The 15,000-nt window shown below is 43.5% G+C and overlaps 1 protein-coding gene across 3 annotated transcripts in view; it reads left to right on the top strand.

The window, feature by feature from the left end:
• EHBP1 (EH domain binding protein 1) overlaps positions 1 to 15,000 on the top strand; it is a 421,934-nt gene that overhangs the window by 363,259 nt on the left and 43,675 nt on the right. The gene's annotated exons all lie outside the window — the stretch shown is intronic.

Here is a 15,000-nt window from a genome sequence, read left to right as displayed (position 1 = left end):
TATAGAGAGAGAGAAAAGATTGTTCATGTTCCAGAAATGTTGCCATCATTATCCAGATATTTTAAATGCTATTTTATAAGCAATGAGAGGGGGGAAGGAGGAAGGGATGAATTAATACTGAATATACCGTTTCATTGGGCACAACCCAGCCAGCCTTTAAGCAATGTGAATCTCAAGGGCATAAAAGTTATCTATCTCATTAAATTGTAAAATTGCCAGAAATAAGGGATTATTGCTTGCCACCGAACCTACAGACAAGATGTATTAGATGGATCTTAAACTTTGCTTATGTTGACATTTCGGCGAGCTCAGTAGGAGATTGCTTCTTAGTTAAGCATTTTTAGGATTGCAGCCTTGGTCAACAAACCAGTAGGCTTAACGTTGCGGGCCAGATTCTTATCTTTTGAAAGTTTGGCTGTGATTCATTTTGGTGAGCTCAATAGGAGGTTGCTTCTTAGCTATGTGTGTTTAGGGTTGCAGCGCTGGTCAACAAACCAACATTCTTAACGTTGTGGGCCAAATTCTTATATTTTGAAATTCCGGTGTTGATTCGTTCACCCAATTTACAGCAGCTGAAAAGTATGCAGTCAGTTAATCACATTCATAAATATATGTAGCAGCATTCGAATCAATTGACTGAGACTAGTCCCTGCGCAAATTCTTTTACCTGCACAGATTACTTTCTCGTAGGACTTGCTTAATCTGAGATAAAGACAAAGGACTCTTAAGTGTGTGCCTCTCCTTAAGGTTAATGGTGGTAGACGTTAGAAAGTTGTGACTTTGCCCCTCCTTCCTTTCTCCCCGACCCCCCCACCCTCCAGAATATTTCCTCTTCCTAAATTTAAATATTATTGCTACTCATAAGTCAAACAGAGCTCATCATCACCCTAGTTTGACTAAAGATTTAAGCTGAAGGACGTGAGTGGCATAGAATGCATTTTCTTGCTTAGAAACACAAACAGCTAGCCAGGCTCTAAGTATATTATCAGGCAGGTTCTTTCAGAAACGTATTGCTAAAGAAGCTTAACATTAATTATTGTAACTTCGGGAAGATTACATCCACACTAGCCTTGTAAGAAGCGGCACACACTTCTTGACCCCCAATGCTAGAGCTTTAAGACACAAGAATGGCATTTTACCAACTTTAATGGGATAACCAGTATAATCTTTCAGCAGTAAGGGAAGAAAAAGTGTTTAGAGTATAATACCCTTCTGAGTTCTGATAGAGAGGCCGCCTGTTTGTTTGTGTGTGTGTGTGTGTGTGTATGCGCACGCGCATTGCTACCATAACACATTCTTTCTCTTGCCCATTTTAATTTTGTTGCCTTATAATTTAAGGGAAGGAAGGGGAAATTGGCACTGTTTTTTTAACTAGACCATTTGCATCTTGGCTCCTTGCCACTACCCGTTCTTTTTGTTTGAATGCCAGCTCGTGCGTGCATGTGTGTGAGTGAGTGCGCGCATGCTTGTAATGTAGGCCCCGTTCTTGGGATTTTTTTTTTCTTCCAGTTCCCTGCCAACAATATTTATGAGAACTCAACTATATTTTTTTTCTGCCAGCCAAGTTGCAAAACCCTAGCAAAATTAATCAGAAGCGGGGCTTTATTTCAATTCAACAGGCAAGTTGTAAAACACAGAAAAGAAAACATGCGGTGTGAACAGAGGGTAGTGGAATTGCTGCGGGATTTGAAAACGACCCCTGGCTGTCTGGCTCTGTTGAGAACATGCTTGTTTACTTTACACAACAACATAAATGGATAAAAGTTGTTGGTTTGCGAACAGCTCCTAATTAAAAATTAATTAGAATTGGAACGCATGTTTCGTGGCTTCCGTGACGCTCTCCTTCCACTAGCAGGGGGGGGGGGGAAATGGAGCAGGACTTGAAGCACATCTCTATTTACATAGTTCATTGCATGAGATTGTTGGATTATGATTAATTTTAATAGCTACATTAAAAAATACATCTAACATCATTCTTAATTAGAATAATCTCTAAAGCCAGTTAAATGTTTCAGAAGACAAACAGTTTAATTAGCTAACCTACAAAGGCACCCTCTCCCCCCCCCCTTCCATGTGCTGTAGTCTTAGTCTTGGTGTTAGCCTTTCAAGCCGTCTTAAACAATCGGATGAAAAGGGATTTTAGGAAGATTAGAGAGGATGGGACGCTCTAGACGGTTGTCCGTTAATCATGAGATACGCACCCTCTACAAAGTTTTTTTTTTTTAACAAAGAAATGAGAATTGAAATAAAATTTACTTTATCTAGTTAGCATGAATTACAAGCTATCATTTCCAGAGATAAGACTATTTAATAAATGTATTCATTTAATTGTTGATATGAGCAAAAGTGTACATGCTGGGGTGTTCTAGCAAGTGATATACTCGATTAACATTCTGAAAGGGACAATGTTTTCCCCCCAGAAACCATGCTTTTGTTCGGCTATCCCAGGGTGCCAGTGGATTTTTTTTTCAGGGGGATCAAAACTCTAAACATTTAAATAACATTGTTGAAAGTTGGATCGTTGGGTCTTTCCTCTCTTCGGAGAACTCCGGGTTGACTTTTTAGAAGTTACATGCCAAAATCTAAATATTCAGCTTCTAAAAAACATTAACTAAAGGCACAATGGTTATATTTATTACCAGTATATTTATATTTTGTTGACTTTTGGACTGTGGTGTTTGAGATCCAAGTTGCTTATTTATAACAAAGGTATTTGCCGGGTACAGAAAAAGTATATTTTTGACATAGCCAGGGTGTTATGGCTAGACCATTGAAACTGATGGTTTAAACAACACCATGTCTTTGAACATCTTCTTACAGAGAACATGTGAAGAATTCAGCATTGTTGGTGTTCGCCCCCTTCTTCCGTGGAATAGTCACCGGTCATTACGCAGTGTTCCCTCTAAGCTGAGTTAGTGTGAGCTAGCTCACAGTTTTTTAGCCTCCAGCTCACACATTTTTGTCATAACTCAGGAAGGATGCCTCCAGAGCAAACTAACTTATGCAGTAGCCAAATCGCTCGCTCACAACTTTAATGCCAGTAGTTCACAAAGTAGAATTTTTGCTCACAGGACTCCACAGCTTAGAGGGAGGAACTCCTTTGCATATTAGATGACACACCCCTAATGTAGCCAATCCTCCAAGAGCTTACAGTAGCCCCTGTAAGAAGAGCTCTGTAAGCTCTTGGAGGATTGTCTACATTAGGGGTGTATCGCCTAATATGCAAAGGAGTTCCTGCTACAAGAAGAGCCCTGAGAGTCTGAGTTAAGAATGTGGGATGCCTTCTGGGAGATTCACGGGATCAGGATAATTCAGTGTTGAAATAGATGTGCTAGACTCAAGTCCAGTAGCACCTTAAAGACCAACAAGATTTTCATGGTATGAGCTTTCAAACATCAAAGCTCGCTTCGTCAGATACTTAAATAAGGCACATGTAGATATAAAAGTGGCAATTTCTGCTCTGCTACCTACTTCCTGCTTGCATTGGAAGGGTGTATGTCAGCTAGGGATCCCAAGTCCCCCTGGGGGGCGGGGAAACCCCCGCCCCAGAGGCCCGTTCCCCGGCGGCACCGGACCGGGCCCCGGGGGGACTCCACCCCGACATGCGCGTCACCCGGAAGTGACGCAACCATGCCGGGCACGCTGGGGGCAGGGCCACGGCCATCCAAGGGAAAACTCTATGGTTTTCCCTTGTATGGCCGTGCCCCACCCCCAGCGTGCCTGGCATCCTCCCGTCACTTCTGGGTGACGTGCGTGCGGCGTGCGTGCGCTTTGCGCGCGTGCACCAGACGCTGGCCGGGAGCCCCCCCGCTCCCAGCGAAGATCAACTTGGCAACCCTAATGTCAGCCCAGCTTTGCCTCTGGTAGAACCCCGAAGGCATGAAGTAACAATTGCACATCTCCCAATCAAAACAATACCACTTTTTTTTGGGGGGGGGGCGGTTTAAGACTGTTTGTTCTTGACATCAACAGTGGAATCAGTACTCAAAAACTGTGAGAAGAGCCCTGCTAGATCAGACCAGTGGTACATCTACTCCAGCAGCCTGTTTTACCCAGGGACCAAACACAAGGAGGAGGTCCCACGAGCGGTACATAGTGGCCAAGGCCTTCCCTTACCATTGGCCTCAAAGCACTGGTGTAAACTGTATAGTTCTAGAATTACAGACACTCTGTTAGCAATGCTCCCCCTAAGCTGTGGAGTCTTGAGAGCAAAAATTCTACTTTGTGAGCTACTGGCATTAAAGTTGTGAGCGAGCGATTTGGCTAGTGCAGAAATAATTGGCTCTGGAGCCATCCCTTCCTGAGCTGAGACAAAAACGGGAGAGCCGGAGGCTAAAAAACTGTGAGCTAGCCCACACTAACTCAGCTTAGAGGGAACACTGTATTAGTAATTGTGCAGTATCTATCGGAGTTGGAAGTGGTTCCTGTCAACATATTTTATGAATGGGAGAGACTTAGGGCACAGAGAGCGCTCACGAGTGGGACTGTGTTCATTGGACGAAAAGTGCATTGTTATGGTACTCTGCTAGGCATTAAGGATGATGTACTTGTTTTTCCTATTGTTTATATAGTCTTTCTGTACAAAAATATATTTTTTCCCGTGTAGAGGTTTCGGTTATATGCAGGACAGGATCTACTGTGGTAGTGCTCACATAGTCATACCGTTCAATAATAGATGTACATAATTTTTGTCTGCTCTCACAAGTGTTGCAGTGTGTGATGCTCTGCCGTTGATCCGTTCTTTTGGCTTAACAGGGCACATTGTGGGCTCTAACCTACAGAGATGCCTCACACCACGGCTCTCCCCCCCTCTTTTTTTTGGGGGGACAAAGAAGTATTGGAACTCTCAAGAGGGAAAGGAAGTTTTCAATCTGTATACTGAAAACTGATGAACTTTTGAACATTTTAAAAAGAATTTTGTCAAAGAGTTTCTGGAACTCTGTTCCTGGGCATTCCCCGAGCTCTGATATGGAAATGCTGCATGCCATTAGGTTGTGCTTTGGAGTAAGAGGTTCTCAGCTGTTGTGCCAACCACATGTAGCTGCAGTCTACCGGGAAGCACTTTGGGTAACCTTCCATTACATGGAAAACGTGATAGCTAAACCAGCCATCAGTGAGGACAGAACAAGGCTTAAAGTGTATTGAGTTTAAACTACCTGAAACATAACTCAGAAAGAACATGTGTAGCACAGACATGTATTCTTAGGGGAGGATCTTAACCATTGGAACCCGCGCACATCATGTTGGGGCTTTCCACATCTATTTGGCTGACAACTAATGTGCTGGACAGAAGGGTCTACAGCTAGTAACTCTCTTTCCCATCTATAAAAGCCAAACAAAAAAAAAGGCCCTGCAAAGCTTATCAGTAAGAAAAGATCATTAAATCTGCCTAATGTTAACCAGTGTGCCTAAATCCCATTTTGCTATTGTATCATTATAGCAAAGACCATCTTCCATAAGCACCATTTGTGGAAAAGCGCTAGGTGCATGTGCATTTTTTAACAAACATTTCCTTCTGAGCGTCGTTATAGTGGGGGTGGGGTTTTTTGAAATGAATCTCTCGCCTGCATCTTTTGCATAAAATACATGGCAAGTTAGCAATTGATGTTCAAATAGCTTAATTGAGTTTGAGGGAGGGGGAAGGTCATTTAATTGGCCCATTGAAATGTTAACAGAAACTGATATGGCGTAGAATAGACTTTAATGGCTGTAGTGTGGCACTAATGTCTGCATTCAATTGCAAAATTGTTAATTAGGGCACTTTGGTAGTTCATTTGCTCGGGTATTGATGTGCTGGTGCAAGTAGAGAAATCGGCCTTAGATGTGGTCTTTACATGAGAAAAGTAAAGACGGAACATACATGTTTGGTGTTAATGAGTGGGAAGAGATTAAATTTGTTTTGCTTGTTTTATTAATTGCACCCAAAGGGGAGAGGGAGAGGGGAGATTAATGAACTTAGAGATCCTGTAATTTTCTAATTGTCCTAAGTATCTTAGTATAGCTGAAGAATGTTGCATTGTGTAACTTCTGTTAGTTCACACACAGTACAAGGACCCAGATTGTCAGTTAATTTAGAGCAGTAGTAACTGTTTATTTACAATAAAAGTAATCTCTTTTTAAAAAAATACTGTATAAGTTCACCTATATCTGCCAGTAATAAACATTGTTTGGGAAGAAAAAGCCCGTAATACTGTCATGCAGAAAGAAAGACCTTATGGCAATAAGCAGGATTCTTTCACTGTTTTTACTTCCAAATCAAAATGATCCAAACACGCACCATTTCAATGCTTTAAATCTTTATAATTTTGGAATGAAATTGCTGAATGCATAATGCGGTTTCATTCGAATTGGCCTTGTGCAAACAGGCAGCTGCCTGCCCAGGTGATACAGGCAAACCTTATAAACGTAAGCACATTGTAATAAACAGGGTAAAAAAAAATAAAGCATTAAAAGGAACGATGCAAAACAACAAAGGTTCGGTCGCCCAGTTTACGTGAAACTATTATGTGAGATAATAGTCAGGTGGCCATTGAAAAAACATGGTTGCATGCCCAATAGGTATATAAATGCAGTGTAAAAATTATCTGTTGCTCTTAGGTGTTCAGAATGTTATATTCTTGGGTTGCATCTGCTCAGTCCCTGTGTATTTCCACATAGACTGCCGTGATCTTCCTCTCCTTCGCTACAAAGGTTCTTTTAAAGGGACCTGACGTTCAGCTTCATTTACTTCTGCGTATTTGAGAAAGTACTTATGTAGGATCACAAATATGTTCACAGGAGCTATCTAGTTGTGCAAGTTTAATCACAGTCCCAGAACCTTTCCCCCCCCCCTTCTCCTTCTTTGTGACGGTATGCAAATGTATTTACATAGGAATAGGTCTTGGGCCCTTTAAAAGCACCAAAGTTGAAAACTGAGGCCAACAAATAAATGAAGGTTTTTCTCTAAATCCATTGGATAATAGAGGCTGTGTTAAGGCTAACCACAGTGTTGAACTAAACAGAGGGATTACTCCTGGGTTTTGCATCAGTTGTTTTCTGCCGGGTGGCCTCACTTGTCAAAAAAAAAAAAGTTTAACGGCAGAACGTTCACATGGCACATTGAGAAAAGAAGTATGCGTAATTCCATCAAAGCTCAGAAATCAGTCATTAATTTATTCTAACCTCCAATTGTTGGTCATTTGTGAAACATCTGGCCTCCAAGTCATAGGAGCACAAACATAAGTACAATGCGAGAGCTTCTAAAGATACGAGTGCACTGTAATGGGGGGGGGGATGCTACCGAGACCATGTGTCTGTGTGTCTGTATATATTCATGCATGGGAGGTGTTTATTACGTAGGTTTCCCCACCAACATTTAATTTCTCAGCCCTGAAAAAGATACTAGAACGAAACCTCCGTATAAGTTACAGTGGAAATTAGATTATTACTCATTTGCATTTTGGGGGGAAACTTCGGTATTTAAAAGACTTCCTGGCAGGATAGGTAGTACGTATTTAGCAATCCGACGGCTCACAAGCCAGAGAGAGCGTCTAATGACGTTAATGGTTTGAGATAGGGGGAAAGTACAAGGGCTTTCTGGAAAGGCGAACCCTATTTTCCATATGGCTAAGTAATTGCTACAATATTTGTTTTGAAGCCGGACTTAGACACTCCTGACTGACCTCTAATTTGATATGGTGGGTCCAGACAATTGTTATTCCAAAAACTTTGGTAGGGGCATGCGGTGAAGGAGATCAGTAATTCTGCAGCCATCGGCACAGCGCAAAGTTAATTTGGTCGTTTTCACTGTAGAGAGTTAAACAGACGCCATTCATTTGGATGTGTAACAGGTTGGATGCGGCAGAAAAATAACCAGAAGATTTTGGGATAGTTTGCAGAGTCGGTGAAATTCTGTGAGAGGTGGAATACCACCATTACTTCAGCTCAGACAACATCGGGACACATATGTAGCTCTTTAGTTTCACAGTGATCTGCTTTTATTGTGTAGAGCTACAACATTGTAATGCAGCCTTTGATGAACTACTTTCATTGTCAGCTTCTACAAAAAAAATAATAATGGTTCAGGTAAAACCGGAGTGTCACTGAACCCTTTAAAAATAACAGGTCTGTTTCCATAGCCCTATGACAATAAGCGAACTTGCCGGTTCGGTTTAGGATTCGGCACCCCAGTTCTAAAACAAATGTACTCAGAGGCAAGTTTTTCTAAAGGTGAAGTGTCTAAATATTGCTAGGGTTGTAGTCCCGACTCCCGACACTTCCTTTCTAAGCTGATGGGTCAAATTCTTCCCCCTGTAAGTCACAATGCCTGCAAACAGAAGGATCCTCATAGATGTTTTGCTCCTTGGCACATGCGTGAGAGTGCTCAGAATGCCAAACTGTTTCAGGAAATGGAAGGCCTGCAGAGGGGGGGGAGAGGCTCACCAGATACGATGACTTACCACGCATGCGGGGGGTGGGGGGTGGAATTGGTAGGAAACCGGGCTATCATGTCCCATGGAATATTTTTTTTTCTGTGTGGGGGGAAGGATCATATCCACTATTTGAAAATCAGTCCTATTGGGTGAATCTGTTTTCAAACAAAACTTCCAAATAATGGTGCCCTCTACCAAATGATTAAAAGTTCATCACTGGAGCGTGTCAGTATCTTCTTTGTTTTGCTTTGTCATAAAGCAGCAGCCCTTGGCACAGATATAATTCTCTTTTGATGCATAACGTGGCTCAGTACTGGCTAAGATCATGAAAGCCTGTGGATGTTATCACAGTGAAAAAGAAGAGATTCAAAAATGATGCCAGCCGGTATTTATTGGAGGGGGAGGAGATCAGTAACGCACGTTATCCTCATGTCGTAGTGGGGGGAAACGAAAGTTGTTGTCTACATAAACATGAATGGATGTGGCCGTTTAAAGGACAGGTTTCCCTTTCCAGAACATTCCCCCGTGCATGAAATATTTCAGGGTTTTCCCCCCCAGTGCATATTGGTGTGCTCCATTTTGAATTTTCCTGTTCGTTTATGTTGTACACACCAGTGGCCCTGTCCAGACACCTCTCAGTGTGAGAAAACAGCAAGGGTGGTTTCATACAAACGGGATAATCTTCCTGACTGACCAGGATATACTTTCACTGGGAGCTGTCCTAACATCATCCAAATTTGAAAAGCCCATCTTTAGCTGTTAAACAAAAAGGCTCCAATTGTGTGAATTATTCGCTGTTGTATGGCCGTGGTCTTGGCATTGTAGGACCTGACGTTTCGCCAGTGTGTGAATGATGTTGGATTTTTGCTTTAAATGCTGTATTGCTTTAAATGCTGTTTGAAATTGGAATTTGGGTGACATTGGTGGTTTAAGTTGCAATGTGAACTTTAAGGGAGTTATGGGATGGTTGTGAATGGTTGTGTGAGTGTATATGAGTATGGCTGTAGATCACTGAAATGATTGCACCTTTAATTTCGTTGTACTATGTACAATGACAATAAAGTATATTATTATTATTATTATTTTATTTATTTTTTTGAAAAAACCTATGTAGAGAATATAAGCCATACTTTTTTTGTCCAGTGGATGAGTTTGTACCAGTTTGGCCATAGTGTTGTAATGTGTATTTGAAATAACGTGGAGAGTGTGTGTATGAATGGGGGAGGGGAATGTGTGTGTGATGTAAAATGGCGGCAGGAGAAGTGTCGAAGGGGAGGCATTTCCTAAGGTCTTGTTTAAATTTGTTTAACCCATCGTTTTCGAAGCACGGATGTCACAAGTACCGTTTGGGTAGGAAGAGATGAGAGGGGGGGAAATCACTTTAAACGGCTTGTGAAATGTAATGTTTGAAACCGTTGCTTTGAGAGCGTGCCGATTATGACTTGCAGAGTGACTCCTTCCAGCTTTCCGGGAAATGAGCTGTTGACATTCTTTTGGGTCATCATCCAAGATAGGAGGGCAGCCGCAAGGATTTAGCAGATAAATTCATCCGAAAAGACCTTTATCCATTTCACTACAACTAGGAAACGTTTGTGTCGAATAGCAGCATTAATGTAGCCTTTTAGCTGTTCAAAGTGAGCCTGGTGCCTTTTAAAAAAATAATAATCAAATGACCGGGAGTAATAACTTCTTTCGCTCTTCTAAGAGGTAATTCATTATTTACATAATTCTGTAGCTCAAACCAATCTTTTCCTCAGTAGTCTCCAAAGTAGAATCGGGATCTTATTCAGCAAAATATATTTACTTTTGCATTTCAACCAGCCAGATATTCCTGGTCTGTTGTAAACAGTGGAATTTAATTTAGTTTCTTTTCACGCAAGTTTGTTTTTAAAAGAGAATAAGGCAGCGTGTTTGTAGTTGTGTGTGGATGTTTTAACATACAACTTTTGGTGGCCATATTAGGATTGAAATTCCCCCCCCCCCACATGCTTGACCAGATGAGTGCCGACATGACAGGCCAAGGGGAGATACCAGGATAGGCAATTATTATATAAATAGAAGGGGGGAAAAACTTTTTGACTTGAACTAGAGTGATACTATATAGACTGGCTGTGCTGCAAAGGTTCCCACAATGCACTGTGAAAACCTAGGCTAACAAACACCCTGCTGCGTTGAAAACCCCCCAAAAAAGACAAAAGCACAATGAAATGGAAAGCTTACCACCGGTAGCTTTCAAAAACGACAAAACTCGGCAAACTATACATCTCCACCACTCCAATTTTGTCAGAATGCTAATGAGCTTACTCTGATCTTTACCCGGCTTCCCGTGTTTTCTACATCTTCAAGGACCCCATGGCGCTAGCAAAATAAAGACAACTAAATGAGAATTTCGAATGCTTTTTGTGTAAGGACCCGGTGCCTTTCAGCTGACGCGCTCGTTGAATATTCTCAACTTAAAAGGGTACAACAGGGGGTTGGGTATGAACTTTTTAAGCAAGGGAGACATTCGTACAAAAGTAAATTAGTGTGATGAGGAAAATATGAGCGAAAATTTCTGATTAATTTCCACTCCATCATATCAATGACACCTTCAGCCCCACTCGAGAGATGCTGATAAAAGATGAATGATGTGGTGCGGCTCACGGTGAATGTTTAGTGGTTTTTTAATAGCAGCATTCTACATAAAAGGCGCCAGGAAGTACTTTGCATTAGCAGTTGAGATCACTAGTTAATAGGATGATGTCTTTTAGCTTTTGTCACGAGATTATTAGAAAGGACGGGTTTCTCTTCTCGTCCGTGGCACTGTTTGGAGTGCCCGTTGAGGACAAGTGCTAAAATACAGGTTTCTCGCCATTGTTTCTCATGTGCAGCCAAAGCCTTTTAATGCAACTCCCTTTTATTTATTTATTTTTAAAACCAGGTGATTTTTGTCATTGATCTTTTATCTGCCCCCCTTTTGGCTGCACCTAATCACTTGAAGTGCTCCACTTTTCAATAGGGCCTCGGTGACGTATAGAGGGGGGATAGATCCATTGTCGGACAATAAATAAATCCTCAAACATGCCACCTAGATCTTAACAGAGAGCCTGCATTTCCTACGTGTCTAAAAGACTTCAGCATCTGAAAGGCCCTCGTTGCTTCGGACTACTTCAAACTTGCGATTGTTCAAGAGAGAGCTCGCAGCCCCCCCAAAAAAACACCAGCCGTGCCTCTTTAAAAGGATTTCTAGAGTCCAGTTGCAAATCAGTAGGGCTGGTGGGTGCAGTTCAACAATCTATGGTCTGCTCCCTTTAAGAACAGCCTCCAAATCTTCATTTATCATAAAAGCCAGTGCACTGAGAGATGCTTAGTTTCGCATCTAGGAGTATGTTGTTTGTGTGGCTGATTCTTTACATCGTTTAATCCGGCCGTCATCTGATTTAGGACACAGTTCTACAACTTCATGACTTATTGAACGGTTTCACTGATTCCACAGTTCCACAACCCAGTTGACAACCTAGTTTAAGCTATTGTACTGGTTTTTAAACCAGTTAAGGGCCACTCGCTTTACCAGGCTAAAGCAGTTTAAATGCAGGCCCTTAAGTGGGGTGTGTATCTGGTGGAAAGCTTGAACAACCTTGTCAGTTATAGAACATGGCAGGCTGCCTTTTCCCCATCTTCTGGGCGTGGAACAGCGGTCACTGGGGGTCTGGGGGGAGGTATTTGTGAATTTCCTGCATTGTGCAGAGGGTTGGACTAGATGACAGAGCATCACTTGCCCCAGACTGAGAGTTCCTACCTATACCTTGTGGCTAATAGCCACTGATGGACTTCTGCTCCATATGTTGATCCAATTCCCTCTTGAAGCCGTCCATGCTTGTAGCCGCCACCACCTCCTGTGGCAGTGAATTCCAGGTGTTAATCACTCTTTGGGTGAAGAAGTACTTCCTTTTATCTGTTATAACCCAACTGCCCAGCAATTTCATTGAGTGCCCACGAGTTCTTCCTTACCCCTCCCAGGAAGAAGGAACTCTTGAAGGGGAAATAGGGCTGCCAAGTCTCCTTGAATCGCGGCGGGGGATCGTCATTCTTTACAGGAGCTCTGCCGCGGGGGACGGCAACAGACGTTGCACCACCGTCGCCAGGATGTGACGCTACGCGTCGCTCTGGCAACGGGGCTGTTTGGAGTCCCGTTGCCAGAGCGACGCGTAGCGTCACATTCTGGTGACGGCGGTGCAACGCCTGTTGCCGTCCCCCGCGGCAGAGCTCCTGTAAAGAATGACGATCCCCCCGCCGCAATTCAACGAGACTTGGCAGCCCTAAGGGGAAATTGAACCACATCCTGACTAAGGAAAGCCCAGTCGCTTACCCGTCTTCCTCATCCTCCAGTGAAAAACCCATTCATTTGAATGAGGGCAGCCAATCACAAGCCCTGCCTTACAATGCCTACCCTTTTTGAAAGGAAGAAGAATAGATTGGATTTATACCCCGCCCTTCACTACCCAAAGGTGTCTCAGAGCGGCTCACGATCTCCTTTCCCTTCCCCTCCCCACAACAGACACCCTGTGAGGTAGGTGGGGCTGAGAGAGCTCTGACAGAAACTGCTCTTTTTCAAGAACAGCTGTGTCAGAACTATGGCTTGCCCAAGGTCATCCAGCAGGTACAAGTGGAGGAGTGGGGAACCAAACCCGGTTCTCCCAGATTAGAGTCTGCTCACTTAACCACTACACCAAACTGGCTCTCAGGCACCAAGGAAAAGTAGTGGTGGGTATTGTGGTGTCCCCAGGCACCATGTTTGGGAACCCCGCTGTGAGCCTTAAATAACTTTCAAAGGATTAGCACCTGGAGATGAAAAAGCTTCTTCTATTCTAATATATATTTATGACTTTTAAAAAATGTTTTCCATTGTCGTCAACTATTCTGATCATTGACAGTGTAGAGGTTAGCAGTGTTGGAGCAGTCTCTGTGAGACTGAAGTTCAGATCCCCATTCTTCTGTGATCTCGGGTGATCTCGGACTAGTCATTCTCTCAACCTAATCTCATTTATGGGTTGTGATCTCGGACTAGTCATTCTCTCTCTCATCCTAATCTCACTTATGGGTTGCTGTGGCAGCGTTCCCTCTAAACTGAGTCAGTGTGAGCTAGCTCATAGCTTTTTAGCCTCCGGCTCACACATTTTTGTCTCCGCTCAGGAAGGATGGCTCCAGAGCAAACTCATTTATGCAGCAGCCAAATCTCTCGCTCACAAATTTCATGCCAGTAGCTCACAAAGTAGAATTTTTGCTCACAAGACTCCACAGCATAGAGGTGAGCATTGGTTGTGAGGACACGACAAAAAAGAGAGAAATGTGTATGTCACTGAGCTCCTCTGAGACAGGGCAGGGTAAAAATACAGAAGAAGGAGAAGTTATTTAATTTATACCCCGCCCTTCCCGCCGAAGCAGGGGAAGAAGAGATTGGATTTATACCCCACCCATTCACTATCCGAAGGAGTCTCAAAGCGGTTTACAGTCTCCTTTCCCTTCCCCCTCCCCACAGGTAGGTGGAGCCGAAAGAGCCATCTTGAGAACTGCCCTTGAGAGAACTGAAAGCTCTGAAAGAACTTATGACTGACCCAAGGTCGCACCAGCAGCTGCATGTGGAGGAGTGGGGACTCAAACCTGGTTCTCCCGGCTCAGAGTCCGCGCTCCTAGCCGCTACACCAAACGTGCTCTCCAGTTAGACAGATAATACTTTGGATTAAAGGTCTGGAGAAAGAAAGTTGAGCCCTTATTTAAGATTTAATATAATATCAGTCACATTTATTGTGTGAAAATACTTGTGGATATGCCTAAGGATTTCATTTAGATAGGGGATTAAAAAAAAACACCTAATAATAATGCCTCAAGTAGCTAAGACGCCGAACTGCAGATCAGAAGCTCGGTAGTTCAGCAGTTCGAGAGCCGCAAGAAGAAGTAAGCCCCCATCTCTAGTTCCAGCTCCTGCCAACCTAGCAGTTTGAAAGCAAGAAATTGCAAGTAGATAAATAGGTACCACTTCGGTGGGAAGGTAACAGCGTTCCGTGCGCCTTGGCGTCTAGTCATGTTGGCCACATGGGCCATGGAAACATCTCCGGACAGCGCTGGCTCTTCGGCTTCGAAACGGAGATGAGCACCGCATCCCTAGAGTCAGATCTGACCAGCTTTCGAGCAAGGGAAACCTTTACCTTTACCTAACTAATGATCTAGTAACCAGACTAGCATGAGCTGGAGCAAGATGGGTAGCCGTGTTAGTCTGTCTGCAGCAGTAGAAAAGACTAAGAGTCAGGGCTTTTTTTGCAGAAAAAGCCCAGTGGGAACTCATTAGCATAATAGGCCACACCCAACAGCAGAAACTCATTAGCCTATCAGGCCACACCCTGACAGCACAGCTCATTAGCATATTAGGCTACACCCCCATGCCTTCCCTTGGCTTGCCTGGGCGCAAGGGAGAGGTTTCAGCCTCCTGTCGCCGGGCCTGGAGTTTGGGGGGGGGATCAGAGCCAGTGACCGGAGGCCACAGCCTCCTGTCGCCGGGCCTGGAGTGTGGGCGGGGGGGATTGGAGCCGGCGACCGGAGGCCACAGCCTCCG

The sequence above is a fragment of the Gekko japonicus genome, unplaced genomic scaffold (assembly GCF_001447785.1).
Source record: "Gekko japonicus isolate JY-2015 unplaced genomic scaffold, Gekko_japonicus_V1.1 scaffold1417, whole genome shotgun sequence".
Classification (NCBI taxonomy): Eukaryota; Metazoa; Chordata; class Lepidosauria; order Squamata; family Gekkonidae; genus Gekko; species Gekko japonicus.
This window is presented reverse-complemented; position numbering and strand designations above follow the sequence as displayed.